Source organism: Balaenoptera borealis (assembly GCF_965194805.1).
Source record: "Balaenoptera borealis genome assembly, chromosome: 7".
NCBI classification, from domain to species: Eukaryota; Metazoa; Chordata; class Mammalia; order Artiodactyla; family Balaenopteridae; genus Balaenoptera; species Balaenoptera borealis.
This window is the reverse complement of record NC_138864.1, coordinates 78882965-78896645: the sequence shown is the minus strand read 5'-3', so window position 1 is coordinate 78896645 and position 13681 is coordinate 78882965. Positions and strand designations below refer to the sequence as shown.

General features: G+C 45.1%; 1 protein-coding gene and 1 long non-coding RNA gene across 8 annotated transcripts in view; one reads left to right on the top strand and one right to left on the bottom strand.

Moving 5' to 3' along the window:
- Window positions 1–787: 787 nt before the first annotated feature.
- Window positions 788–8492, bottom strand: LOC309631836. Its single transcript, XR_014246597.1, has 2 exons — window positions 8373–8492; window positions 788–3994 (listed from the first exon to the last, which is right to left on the bottom strand). It is a non-coding gene; the product is annotated as an uncharacterized lncRNA (long non-coding RNA).
- Window positions 8493–9710: 1218 nt separating this feature from the next.
- The window catches only part of OSBPL3 (oxysterol binding protein like 3), a 197172-nt gene continuing 193201 nt past the window's right edge, over window positions 9711–13681 (top strand). For 3 of the 7 annotated variants that reach the window (XM_082398278.1, XM_082398275.1, XM_082398277.1), the window contains exon 1: window positions 9711–10021. The gene's annotated coding sequence lies outside the window, so the exon portion shown is untranslated. Of the gene's footprint in view, window positions 10022–11186; window positions 11269–13681 lie in introns of all 7 variants that reach the window. The other 4 variants (XM_082398281.1, XM_082398279.1, XM_082398280.1 and 1 more) reach the window with 2 other exon arrangements.

The following is a 13681-nucleotide window of genomic DNA, read 5'->3' as shown; positions in this document are numbered from 1 at the left end:
TCAGTTTGTATCAGGGCAGATAATTTACACATCTCAATAATGCTTGAGGCCATCATTGTACCCCTTTAATAATTAAGGTAAGAAATAGTGACCCCAAATCATAAGTGAAAGGTTAATGGTGAAATTATGGTCATTATTTTCTGTTAAGAAGGCAGAGATGAGTATGATACCATGTCGATGGATTTCCATCAAAACTTAGCATTAGGTATGGTAAACAATACAGCCTTACAGGGACCTGCCACAGAATATCTTTTTAAAAGTAATGAGCTATGAGTTTGCAGTGGGTAAGTCAGATAATAAGGGCCTTGGAGTGCTATTTCTCAAGCAGTAGAATTGTGTGATAAAAATTAAGGATGAAGAAGAGCAGGCCAGCACTTCCGAGCCCAGGAGATTTGAGTGGAAGCAGGAAGACCAGAATGGACACTTGTACAGGGGTTGAGGTGTTATCCTTGAGAGGTGGCTGGGCTTATGAAGAAGAAGCAACATTCCTGGGAGGCACCTTGTATGAAAAATTGATAGTAAATGGGAAGAGATTGGCAAGAAAAGGGAAGATTCAGAGCAAATGCTGTGCGCTCTGGTGAAGCAAAGGGCAGTGGTGCCATGAATGCTGATTGCAGAGTTGGAAAGGGAGCTGCTCTGAGTTAGGGCAGGAGGGACTGCTTCGACACAGTGAGGTCAGGTGCGTCATGTCACTCACCTCTATGTTCATACAGATTTTACTTTCTATGTATGGATGAAGGGACACTCATTCCCACTCATAGCAACACTCTTTTTTTTTTTAAATAAATTTATTTATTTATTTATTTATTTATTTTTGGCTGCATTGGGTCTTCGTGGCTGCATGTGGTCTTTCTCTAGTTGCAGCGAGCAGGGGCTACTCTTTGTTGTGGTGTACAGGTGCCTCATTGCAGTGGCTTCTCTTGTTGCAGAGCACAGGCGCTAGGCATGCGAGCTTCAGTAGTTGTGGCTCACGGGCTCTAGAGCGCAGGCTCAGTAGCTGTGGCCCACGGGCTTAGGTGCTCCACGGCAGGTAGGATTGTCCCAGATCAGGGATCCAACCCGTGTCCCCTGCATTGGCAGGCGGATTCTTAACCACTGCGCCACCAGGGAAGTCCCAGCAACACTCTTGGTTGCATTCTCAAAACCTATTTCCCATTTTTTCCTTGCTGTATCAGTTGGAATGGGTTAAGATATGCCATAGTAACAAACAATTCCAAAATCTCTGTATTGTAACAACAAAAGTTTTTTTTCTCATTTGTGCTAAGAGTGCATTTCAACTCACTGGGGTCAGTACTCCTGCATCTTCATCATTCTCACCCTGGGTCCCAGGCAGATGGAGCAGCCTCTGACTGGAATACTGCTGGTGACTATGGTAGAGGGGATGTTAGCATAGCAAAGCAAGGACTGGCCCTTAAAGCCTCTACTGACATTTTATTGGACAAAGTAAGTCATACAGCCAAGGCTGAGTATAAATCCCCCCTTAGGAGAAAAGTGGATATTGGGTGAAATGTAAAATAGTCCACCACATTTGCTAATTGAACTCGATTTTTGTTTTGTTTTTCAGGTATGAACTTGTGGTATAAATCAGCCATGGCAGAAATTTGCCTTGGCCAGTGAGTGCTTTAAGTGTGAATGGGCATGTGCCCCAACTCTGGTCAAAGAAACATGAAGGTCACCTGGCTGGGGGGCTTACAGGAGAGGCTTCCTTACTTACAGAATATGACTCCAGGAAGGGATAATCTTTTCTGTTTCTAGACAGGATATTGGTAACTGTTCCATCTCTATCACATCCAGCCTGAGGAGGAAACCCTCACAGTGAACTTGGAGGCGCAGAAAGACAGAAAGAGCCTGGGTCTGTTGCTGACATGTTTGAGCTACTGAATGAACCAACACTGAAGTCACTGTATCTGCAGACTTCTTGTGTGAGATAATATATCCCCTTGTTTAAGTGAGATTTAATTGGGTTTCTCATACTTGCAGCCAAAGTATCCTAGCAGACAAAAGGAATATAATTATACTATCCTGACAAGTGAATTGAGATCATAGTTTTGAGGAAAATGTATTTATGCATTTTTTTCAATGAACAACTGATGAAATGTCTTTTATGTGCAGAGCACTGTGTTGTGTGAGGGGAAGACATTCGAGAAGAATAAGAAAAAGAGTTTATAACCCAGAACAGAATGTAAGATGGGCACCCAACTAAATATAATATAAGACTTCTTAAGTCACTTGAAATGCCACAACACAATGCTGGTGTTACGTGGATCATTTTATAACCAAAGTTATTTGCAGTTCACGTTATTTGGGATACAAGTTATTCCAAAGCCCCCAGGATGGTTACTTTCATGTCTCATTTGCCAGAATTGGGACACATGCCTATTCATACTTAAAGCTGTCACTAGTAAAGGCAAATGTCCAACATCAGAGTTTGAGCCTCTGGGAGCAATCGGGACAGACGGTTTAAAATCAAGGTCTTATTGATCTGCTTCCCACCCTGAGGGGAGTGTAGGATCAGGAATGCCCTGGTTCCAGGCTCCTTAAAGTAACAGCTACTTGTGCTTCAAACACACTCCAGCCTTAGCAGCTAGACACAAATGGACAATCCAGTGAAGACGATTCAGCCTCCTAGAGCTTAGGCTCCGTCTGCATGTGGATGAGCACGTGGATGTATTATGATTTTCAGTTTACTCTTAGTTGGGAAGAGGTTGCCCAGGTACCATCCTAATCAATGAATACGTGGTTCCACTTACAGGACAAACAAGCAGGTTTTCTGGTTCTTATTTGTTCAGTATATCATTATTCTACATTTCCCTTAGAAATGTGACTCCAGTGTGGGCGGAGACAGGGTGAAGGGGACAGGTTCCAACATTGCTACAGCAGCGTCAACTGGCATGAGGCTTGAGAAGGCAATTTTCAGAGCCATAGCTATGTCACATCCTTTAATCCAGTAACTCTACTGGATTAAAGGAATTTCCCTGAAAGGGAACTAGGAGGAAGATAGATGTTTCATTGCAACATGAATAAAATAGAGATCAAATTAGATCTCTTTGGGGAGGAGAAGTTTATTAAAAGGGAAATTACTCAGAAGTAAATTTTTATAAATATCTTCCTTTCCTTGGGGACCTATTTCAGCTGACACATTCTTACTTTCAATCTCTATAATAGCTATGAGGCAGGTATTATGAACTTCACTTTAAAAATGAAGAAGCAAAAATTTAGAAAGGTAAAATTACTTGCCCAAGATGAAAAAACTACTTAATGGAAAGGGCAGTATATAAATCTAGCTCTCTGTATTCATTCAAAATTTAGCTCTTTCTGTTATGGCCCAAGTTTAATTGATATCATACATATTTCTCAGGGGTTTTCATAGTTTTCACAATAATCATTTTAATGAATTAATAATATTCTGTTGATAATTACGAAGCAGCAATTAGGAAAACATTATTATATGTTTCAAATCAGAAATACAATTTAAGTTTGTATTTACCCCAAAATTACAACTGCATGAAAAAATACTAGAAGGAATCGTTCAATAATAATACTATAAGCTGGGGTTATTATTTGTAGGTAGGATTATAGGCAATTTAATTCCCTTTCTTTAGCTTCTATTACTTTTGTTTTTTGCAAGAGATAATGATGTAGAGCAAATTCTTTCAGAATCTGACTTTCTTCCTCTCTTGTCCTCCATTTCATAGTCCCAGCAAATCACACTCACTTGGAGGAAAAACATGGACTCTAGGTATTGATATGCTTTATTCTAAGTACATACTCTTCAGACAACTTAATTTTCAGTTTCAGGAATTCAGTTCATTAAATTAACAGTCTATAAGAGACAGCACAAGACAGTTACAGTTTCTTCCCTGAAGTGCTAATTTCCTCGGAGTGTGATATTCCTAGTTGCTGTGGATCGATAGAGAATCGTGCGTAAGTAACAGGGATCAGTGAACAGGGCACTGTCTTTGGTGAAAGCCACATGATACAAGTCCTAACAACACTGTGGAGAAATGAAGAGGTTAACACAAAGGTGAAAAACCCACTCTAAGAAAAGGTAAAAATATACACCCATTGAGGTTTCCTAGTATTCATTTCTATAAATAGGGAAAGGTCTTTGGGAATTGGGCTATGGCAGGGTGGAAGCAGCCAAACTAAGCCCTCCTCTAAAGTTTCATTTGATGTGTTTGGTGGAGTTGATGTGGGCATTCTAAGGAATAGGGAAATATATCATAAGGGAGAAGAAGGTAACATAAAATTAGTTAACTTACGATCTTGGCAAAACGCTAACTTAAGGGGACAGCATCTTTCTGATGTCAAGTAGCTATAAGATCATCTGTGTGATCTGGGCAATTGAGCGGTCTCTGCCTCCTGGGCCTGTGATGGTGCCCACACCCCTCACCCCTACCCCACTACTGTCATTAAAGTTCATTTCTTTGGGATTCCCTTTATTTATTCAACAAGTATTTGAAGGCCTAAGGCTGCTAGGTATTGAGACAGGCACTGGGAGATTAAAAACATACATGGTCCTCACCTTGTGGAATCTATAATCCGGTTAAGACACAGAAATTAATCAGAAAAATCACAAAAGTAAATGTAATTACAGCTGTGATAAGTGCTAACACAAACACACACACACACAATTCAGTTCTAACAAGAGCGTAAGATAGAACAATTTGACCTAATTGTGAAAGTCAAGGAGGACTTCCCTGAGGAAGAGATGACAATGAAATGTAAACTAAATGAAGAGAAGGGAACAGCACACTCCAAGCCTAATATCCTGTGTCAGGAAAGCACAAAGGCCTGGAAGCAGGTCAGTGTGAGAGAAAGGGGTGAGTGGGATGGGTGACATGGCACAAGATGAAGTTGGTGGACACCAGACCACACCGGACCTTGAAAACCATGTATGCAGTTTTGTCTTTATCCTAAGAGCAGTGATCAGATATGGGTTTTAAAAAATTGCTCTGGCTGCAGAGTGGACAATGGCTTTCAGGAGAGCAAGAGTGATTTCCTGGGAACTGGTCTTAAGTCAGCTGAAGTTTTCCAGGCAAGAAATGGTGGCAGCTTGGACTATAGTGGTGTTGCTGGTGGAAACTGAGAGGGGAATTTAGGGGAATTAATGAAGGACAAGGCCTTCTGGTTTACCCTATAAAAATTGAAACACACCAAAGAGGATATAACATATAAAACCTTTTTCTGCCAACATACTTGTTGGAGATTTGAAGGAAAAGATATGGTGAATGCTGTGGCTTGGCTCATTCAGCTTCAAACCCAACTTCTCTCTAATGTGCCTTACTGCAGAGGCTGGAAAGCTGAAAATCACATTTCCTAGCAGCTAGACTTGCAGGTGTGATTTGGAATGTACCAATCTGACGCATTCATGCAAGGTGTGAACTCAGAAATGTGGTAATGAAGGAGAATCAGGATTCGAAGCATACACTTTGCTGGTGGTTTGTAGCAGGAGGGGTGTGGTTCTGGCAGTTCTGCCAAGTCTTTCTGGTTTAACAGGCAGCCTCTTGATGGTGGCAGAGTGGCAGTAATCTTGGCAGCCCAGTTCGGTAGTGCCTGGCACATAAATGCTTAATACGTGTGGGCTGCTATTATAATACCTAGTATTTACCACAAATAGTACTAGGATGCTCATGTGCTATGGAGAGTACAGCTAAAAGATAATGGAGAGCTCAGCCTGACGTCTGAGGTAGTTCAGTCCTGAAGGAAATATTGTTTCATAGCTTAATGAATATGACGTTGGTGTCCTTTCACACAATTTTGTTCCTTTTTTATAAAATATATACCTTATGTATAAGGTATATGTATGCGTTATGCTCCCACAGTATAATGTGCTAAAAACTGGTTCTGTCAGTGCTTGGAAGAAAGTCAGTCTGTTGTCACTAAAGGTGAGCAATTTTCCTCTAGAACATTCCAGAAGTTTTAAACATCTGATAAAAAATGACTGTTAGAATGAACTGTGACCTTCAGTTGCACTGATAGTTTCCACTTAAACTAAGCAGGAGCTGTGTCTGATTGAAAAGCCTAATGATGTTGCAACTTGATTGTAGTAAATAATAATTTTTGATCAGAAAGTTAAAAATGTCAACAAAGACACGCAGGAAGTGACTCCCTGCTCCTAATCCCCAAAATAATTTCTCCCTTCTCTGAACACATTTTTGGTACCTCTCCTAGGACATTTTCTGTTTTTTAGCTCATACTGTAGTTATTTATATCCATGTCTGGTCTGCCCAATATATGAAACTGTAAAAACATTGAGGGCAGGGACACCCACTGATTCAACTTTGGAACTCTTAAAATGCCTGCTAACAATGATCCCTTACACAAAGGAGGAGTCTTCTCTATTTAATGAAGGAATTGGTGAATTCATGTGCATTCCTCAGTCATGAGGACTAACACTTTTGAGAGAATGCTTACAAGGTGTTCCTACGCAACTAAATACTTTGATCCATTTTCCAGATAAAAGCAAAGGAGAACCAAAATGAATTAAGGGTATACAGGATGGGGGGTTACATCACCGCTTCAGACAAGTGTTTGCTCCACAAGTGGTAGCAGTGGCAAAAGAGAACACTTTAAGAGGGTAGGAGACCCAACCTCTAATCACTCATAGGCTGTATGATTATAGTCAAGATACTGGAACTCTCTCCCCTTCCTTCATAAAAGGGATTGATGAGGTGATAATTCCTTCTCATCACATTTGTCTTGTAGTCACCATTCAAGAAGATTGATGCTCTAATCTTATGATGATTTAAGATCTTATTCTTAAAATGGCTTGAGGTTTATGTAGCTTCAGCATGGTGATTCAGCATCACCTGAATCACCTGCTGACCCTGCTCTATGAGTAGCTGCTTCCTCAAGCATTGTGTTGAGAAGGATTCTGAGGTCTTATTTAGGCTAAGTGGAACCGACAGCCTTGACTTCATTGTGATGTCTGGCATGAGGCAGGGAGGGGAGTGTCAGTAAATTAGCCATGTCATCTCTGATCTAGTCCCAATGCCTTCACTCCACAGGAAGAAAATGAGAATAGAAGCTCATGTCTTAAGTTTACCATGTTCCAGGCATTATCCAAATTGCTTTTATATGCACACATTCATCTAATCCTTAGCCAGTCTTAAGAAGTTGGCATTATTATGATTCCTATTTTGAAGATGAGGCTTATGGGAGCAAAATTTGCCTGAGGTTTACATTCTGGAAATCCATATCTTTAAGCACTTCCTTATACTGCCTCCTGATCTGTGGGCACTTACTATGTGCTAGGCTAATGGCACTCAGCCAGGGGTGGTTTTGCCCTCCAGGGGGCATCTGACAATGTCTGGAAATTTTGTGGTTGTGGGAGGAGAGGGGGTTCCTTGAATTTAGTGGGTAGAGGCCAGAGGTGCTGCTAACCACACAGTACAGTGCCCCGCAACAAAGAAGTATTTAGCCCCAAATGTCAGTAGTGCTGAGACTGAGAACTCTGAGTTAAGCCACGTGAAAGTCATTTTTCAGACTGAGGATGAAACTCTTCCTGGAGCCCAATAGGTACAATTACTGCCTCTCTTTTGCAGAAAAAGAAAGGTGCTCTCATAATCAAGAAGTGGTCACCATAAGACAGGAACCCAGGTAGTCAGATTCTAGAGGCCTCCATTAAACTCCTTTATCATCATCTTCCTCTACTATCAAAACATGTCAACTCTTTTAACACCTGCTCACCTATTACGAATTTCAGAAGCTAGGAACTTTCAGCCAAGTGTGAACAATCTCCACCGTGGTGTGTGTTTCTCTAAAGGTAAAAAGTATTTGTTCCAACAGTTCCAAGAAGGTCTTTAGAAGCTCTTACTATAGAACCACGGATCTCGCTGGAGTAGACATTCAGATCCCTGCTTTAAAATAAAACTCTGAAGAGAAAGCTAATTTTAGGACATAACAATCTTTTTCAAGAATAATTAGCTCTGTGTTGTATTCAACTTTAATGTTTTCCCTTTTGATTTTAGGAGCTGGTGAGCCTGGAAGCTTATTTAGGAAGAGGAAATGAAACTGAAAAGACACAGTAAGATTCCTCTTTTTCTTGCAAGCAAGGCACAATATGAATATGAATAATTCTCATGCTGTCCAATTAACTGCCTCAAGTACAAATAGAAAAAAAAATACACACTTGGTTATTTGGAAGAAATTGAAGAAAAAGCGAAGAACGGGATGGTAGTTTCAACAATAAAGCCCTATGCAAATAACTTCCTTTCGGATTTAAGGCTTGTCTCCCGCAGAAAAAGCAATGCTCATGAAACAGGGTGAAGGTAGGTGATGGATAAAGTTAAAGAAATAAAGAGAAATAAAAGAGCTTGAAGGGGGGGCGGAGGGGGGGTAATTGAGCTTCTCTTTCTGAGAGGAATTACCGAAAAATGGAAGGAGGGCTGGAAAACAACGGGCGTGGGCAGGGTGACTCCATGAGTTCAGAATGAATGGTCCGGGCGCCTGCCAGAAGCTTTCATCCACCCGGCGTTGGTCGGGTGCAGGGGGATGATTTAAGAACCTCCAAGTCACTGGATTTTAAATCTTCTCCAATAAGGTTCTCCGAGTGCCAGCGCGGGCAGCATAACGGTGGGTTTGTTTGGCAGTTTGTCTGGGTCCTCCCGCCCTCGCTCGCCGCCTGCCAGATCCAAGACAGACAATCCCAGACATTCCGCGACCCCAGAAAGCGGAGAACCGAGAGCGAAGAATGAAATGCGGATAGCGTGGCTCCGGCAAGAACCTCAGAAACCTTATTCGGGGTCGTCTAGGAGGCTGGAAATGTGTCGATTGCCGCAGGTGGTGGGCGGCACTGGAATTTAATATTCTGGAGCCCCTACCCTGTGACAGGCAGCGCGCCTAGAGAGCCACACTCAAGGTCCAGCTCGGTGAGGTAGGTTAGAAGGATCTTCAGCGAGGTTACACACCTTGCATTTGCCGCTCCCTCTGCCTGGAACGCTCTTTCCGAGACGTCTGTGGTAGCTCCCCGGTTTAGGAGCTGTAGGGTGGGCTTTCTCGTCTATCACGGAGCTCCTGCATTTTAATTGTAACTGTGAGGCTTTCTCTCCCCTCCCCTTCGCACATGAACTGCGTACAATAAACAATCACGCTCCCCTCATGTCTCCTCCTGGGACCCGGCACCAATCTGCATGACTGCCTCTGGATGTCGGGGTCACAGCCTCCCGTCGGATCCCATGGGGATTCTGTCCTTCGTCATCCCGTGCCTGCAATCCTCCCTTCTCCACGTGTTTTCTCCGTTCTCCATCCCTTTGCCTCGGTCTGAGTTCCTCAAGAGGTCGAATCCTCTTTGCCTGTTCGACCAGTGTGTCCTCTGAAACCTTGTCCTTTAACCAGCCCCTCACGCGCCGCCCTCACTTCTTCCTCCCTCCCTGGCCCGGAAACGCCGCTCCACGAACATTTATTGAGTGTCAAGGGCACGCATATAGCGCGCTGGGCCGCCGGGAACTCCTACCCCCCCCCCCCCCCCCCAGAGGCAACTCTCACCTCCCTCCACCCTTCGCACCAGTCGGGAACCCGGCTTCCCAACTCCCCTGACTGCGTCATGGAATCGGTGCTTCTTCCAGGTGCATGGCCCCGCCTCCTTCCCCGGGGACGACTCCTGGTTGGTGAAAGTGCGGGTCACTCTGCCATCCCTCCCGCCCTCCCCGCGTGGCCCCGCCCCAGAGCTGGCTCTGGCTCCTCCTCCTCGCTCCCGCCCCTTGCTCCCCACTCCAGCTAATCGCCTGGCGGCGCGCGCGAAGTTCTGGGCAAAGTACTGCGAACTGGTTGAGCGATAGCAGCGCACGCGAGCCGGGAGGAACAAGGAGAGCCGAGAGCCAGGCGGCCAGTGCGCGGCGCGGCTTCTGGCCCGGGCGGCCGTAGGCGAGTAGCCGTCCCCGCCCCTGTCTCCTGCGGCTGGTGCGGGAACTATATCAGCTGTGCGTTGCTGGGGGACCGAAGAAGCCGGGTTTGCCTCCTCCCGCGTGTGTGGACGAACCCCGGAGCTAGGCGGCGTTCGCGGCGGCAGAGCGTGCAGGTAAGAGTCGGGACGCCCGCCAGGATGGCACTGGGGTGTGGTGGGGCCCCGGGCCGTGGCGCGGGCTCGGAAGGGCTGCGGTATGGGGGGTGCCGCCGGTCTCAGCAAGCCTGGAGTCTGCCTCTTGTCGCCGAGGAACAACCGGGTTAGTGGGGGCAGCCCCAAGTCGCCCTCGGTGCCGGCCTCCCGGGAGTTAGGGCCCGAGTGCTGCCCACCCTGGAGTGCTGTCCTGAGAGGCACGGTTTGGCCGGGATTGACGGCGAGAAGCCGCCGAGCCTGGGTCGGGGCGCCGGAGGATGCGGCGCCGAGGGGTTGTCCTGGGCAGCCGGGAGGCGCGGCGCCGGGGCGGGAGGCACAGGAAACTGGCTTGATTGGGCCGAGCGCGCGGCTTCACCACATCCGCGGGCTGGGGCGCGCCGGGGGCACCCGGGAGACGCTGGCCTTGCAGGCTCCGGGCTCGCCCGCCTCCCCGCGCCCGGCCTGCTCCACTCTCCGGCACCCAGGCTGAGGTCTGAGGGCACTTGTCCCTTCGGGCTTCCCAGCGGCCTGGGAAGCGTTTGCAGCTTCTAGAGTCACTAATGGGCATTGTCCTAGATCGTCCAGATATTTCTTAGGTCGGGGCGCGCCTCCCTCTTTCGGAAATGCAACTTGCCAGCCACCTTCTGCACATTTGTACTCTCTCTCCTCCGTCTCACGAACTACCAGTCTCCTCTGTAGTCAGGACTCTAGGATGAGGGGAGCTGTGAAGTTGTCGCTGTCGATGTGTCTGGGGATTGCGCTGAAGTGCATCCGACCAACCCGCCCCGCCCCCCCCCCCCCCCACCGGCCAACAATGTTGCCCTGACCCTCAGAGTTTGAGTACTGGGATGAGGGCATTTAGAAATGTTTTAAGCTGCAGCTGCAAAAGAGATCCATCCATAGACAGGTAAAGGTGTAGGTCTAACTTTTGATCACCCACACTCTACCTCCAAGCATCATTCAAGGTGAGGTCGCCCTTCTGGCCCAAGGAGACCAACTAGGCAGGCCTGGGCTGAAACGCACCCAAGCTAAATGACCATCCCCTCCACCAACATACTAGCACACCACCCTGTTTGGTGTTCCTCATAGCACTCATCTCTCTGAAATGATCTCCTTGGGCTGTTTACTGTCTGCTTTCCCCCACTAGAATGGAAGTTCCAGAAAGCAGAGACCTTAACTGTCTTGTCCATCATTCCACCCCTAATGTCAACAACAGTGCCTGACACACAGTAGGTACAAAAGAAATATTTATGGAATGAATGATGAAAACTTCTTTGTGAAATATGAGGAATGATGATCTCATAGCTGGTTTTGATTTTCCTGTTTATTTATCCTTTTTTTTTTTCTACTGGGAAATTGAACAAATACCAATAGCTACTATTAATCGAGCACCTACTAAGAGCTGGATATGTACTAGGAACTTTGTATATAGATCACCTCGTTAAACATTACAATAGTCTTATTAGCTAGGTATTTCTAACCAGATGGGAAATTGAGGCTCCAGCAGGTTAACCAGTTTTCCCAAGATTATCCTGGCAGAACTAGAATTCCAGCTCATTTTCTCTCTATTGTGCTGGGCTGCTTCCAAGAAACTAAAATGTGGTTTCCACCATTACAGCCAGTAGACATTTAGCTTTATTTATAACAAAAGCTATTGCTTAACTAAAAGATTTTATCATTACCGAGATTTAGTTTCAATAATAGCTAATAATTATGCTGTAAGCCAGATACTACCAGGCTGCCATAGGCTGTATTCTTTCATCTTCACCATCTTGATGGCAGTGTTGTGAGGTTATCTCCATTTTACAGATGAAGAAACTGCAGCCTAGGTTCGGGAATCTGCCCAGGGTCAATAGTAGATTGCTGAGTTAGATTTTTACTAATAGTCTTTCTGAGTGTAAATCTTTAGCTCCTTCCACTAGACTGAAATTTCTCCTGCTCCCACTATTTAATTAGATGTTAACTCATTATGATAGAGTTCAATGTTACAGCATATTAAAACCACCTGAGGTTGAGCTATAAACTTTCCACTGCCAATAACAAGTCTAGTTGTACTATTTTCTGAATTGTTGAGACTCTTACTGCCATGGATATTTGTGGATGAGTTTATGGTTTGTGGGCCTGGTAGATGAGGCACATTTAATGTAGGAGGAAAGGAAATTCTCCTTTCACCTGGATTTAAATTTACTTTCACCTAAATCTAAAGAGAAATCTGATGGGTTTTAACCCACTGTGGTAAATGAACTCTGAACACAGTAATACTTTCTGCCTCTTAAGGAAAGTACTGGAAGACCAGCTAGTACCTCTGTTCCCATATGTAGAATGGAGAGTTAGAAACCACTACTAGTTCCAGAAGCTTCTGCAGCAACCTTTTAGCAAAATAACTACATTTCGACTCTTTGTTCTCTTGTAGTAAAACTGAGAGCAAGAAGTTAGCTAAGTATGTCATGGTTACCACCTGAAGAGCTAATGGCAAAATAGAGGATGGGAAGAAATTAGAGATCCCTTTTTTCTTCTACTTCATTCCAGTTTTAGGGGTAGTATAATGTTTTTCCTTGCATGATGACCTGGATAATCCACGGTTTTATTTATACTGTGCCTCTTGGCAGTACTATATTTTCTTAATTGTTAATTCCATTTCAAGAGTACTCCAGGACTTCCCTAGTGACACAGTGGTTAAGAATCCGCCTGCCAATGCAAGGGACACGGGTTCGAGCCCTGGTCCGGGAAGATCCCACATGCTGTGGAGCAACTAAGCCTGTGTGCCACAACTACTGAGCCTGCGCTCTAGATCCTGCGAGGCACAGCTACTGAGCCCGTGCTCTAGAGCCTGCGAGCCACAACTACTGAAGCCCATGAGCCACAACTACTGAAGCCCGCGAGCCACAACTACTGAAGCCCGTGAGCCACAACTGCTGAAGCCTGCGTGCCTAGAGCCCATGCTCCGCAACAAGAGAAGCCACCGCAATGAAGAGTAGCCCCCACTCGCCGCAACTAGAGAAAGCCGCGTGCAGCAACGAAGACCCAGTGCAGCCAAAAATAAATATAAATAAATAAATAAATTTATAAAAAGAAGAGAGTACTCCAGGGAGGGTTGGAGAATCCTTCAACCCAGAACGCCCACAGAAATGATGGAACTCTGGGGCACTGAGGAACATGGAGGCTGTTAAGTTGAAGGAAGCTTCAGAACTGAGAGTTGTTTATAGTTGCCTGTGAATTCCTTTCCTGTCTACATCTCATTCGTCAACTTTTAGCCCCCTTCTCTGGAAATGTCCTTAACTTCCCAGTCACTACTGTTTAGACCACGTTTATACTCGCCCCAGTTCGTATCTCTCCTCCCTCTTGTCTTTCACATCCATGCCTTCCAGCTGCCCCTGCAGCATCTTAGCTCAGGGTCTTAGGGACTTCTCTACTCTGTTCTAACATAGCTTAACATTGTCTCCCTCAGCCCCGCCTTCATATCATAGGTAAATTCTCTAGATCCTGTCATTATATTGCTAAAAATTCTTGAGTGGCTTATATAGTTAATAATAATTATAATATTAATAACAGCAGCAGTAGCTGCTGACCTTCTTGTGCCAGGTTACTGTCATGAGTGCCTTATGTGAATTTAAACTTGTGTTTAATCCTCAGAGCAACAGC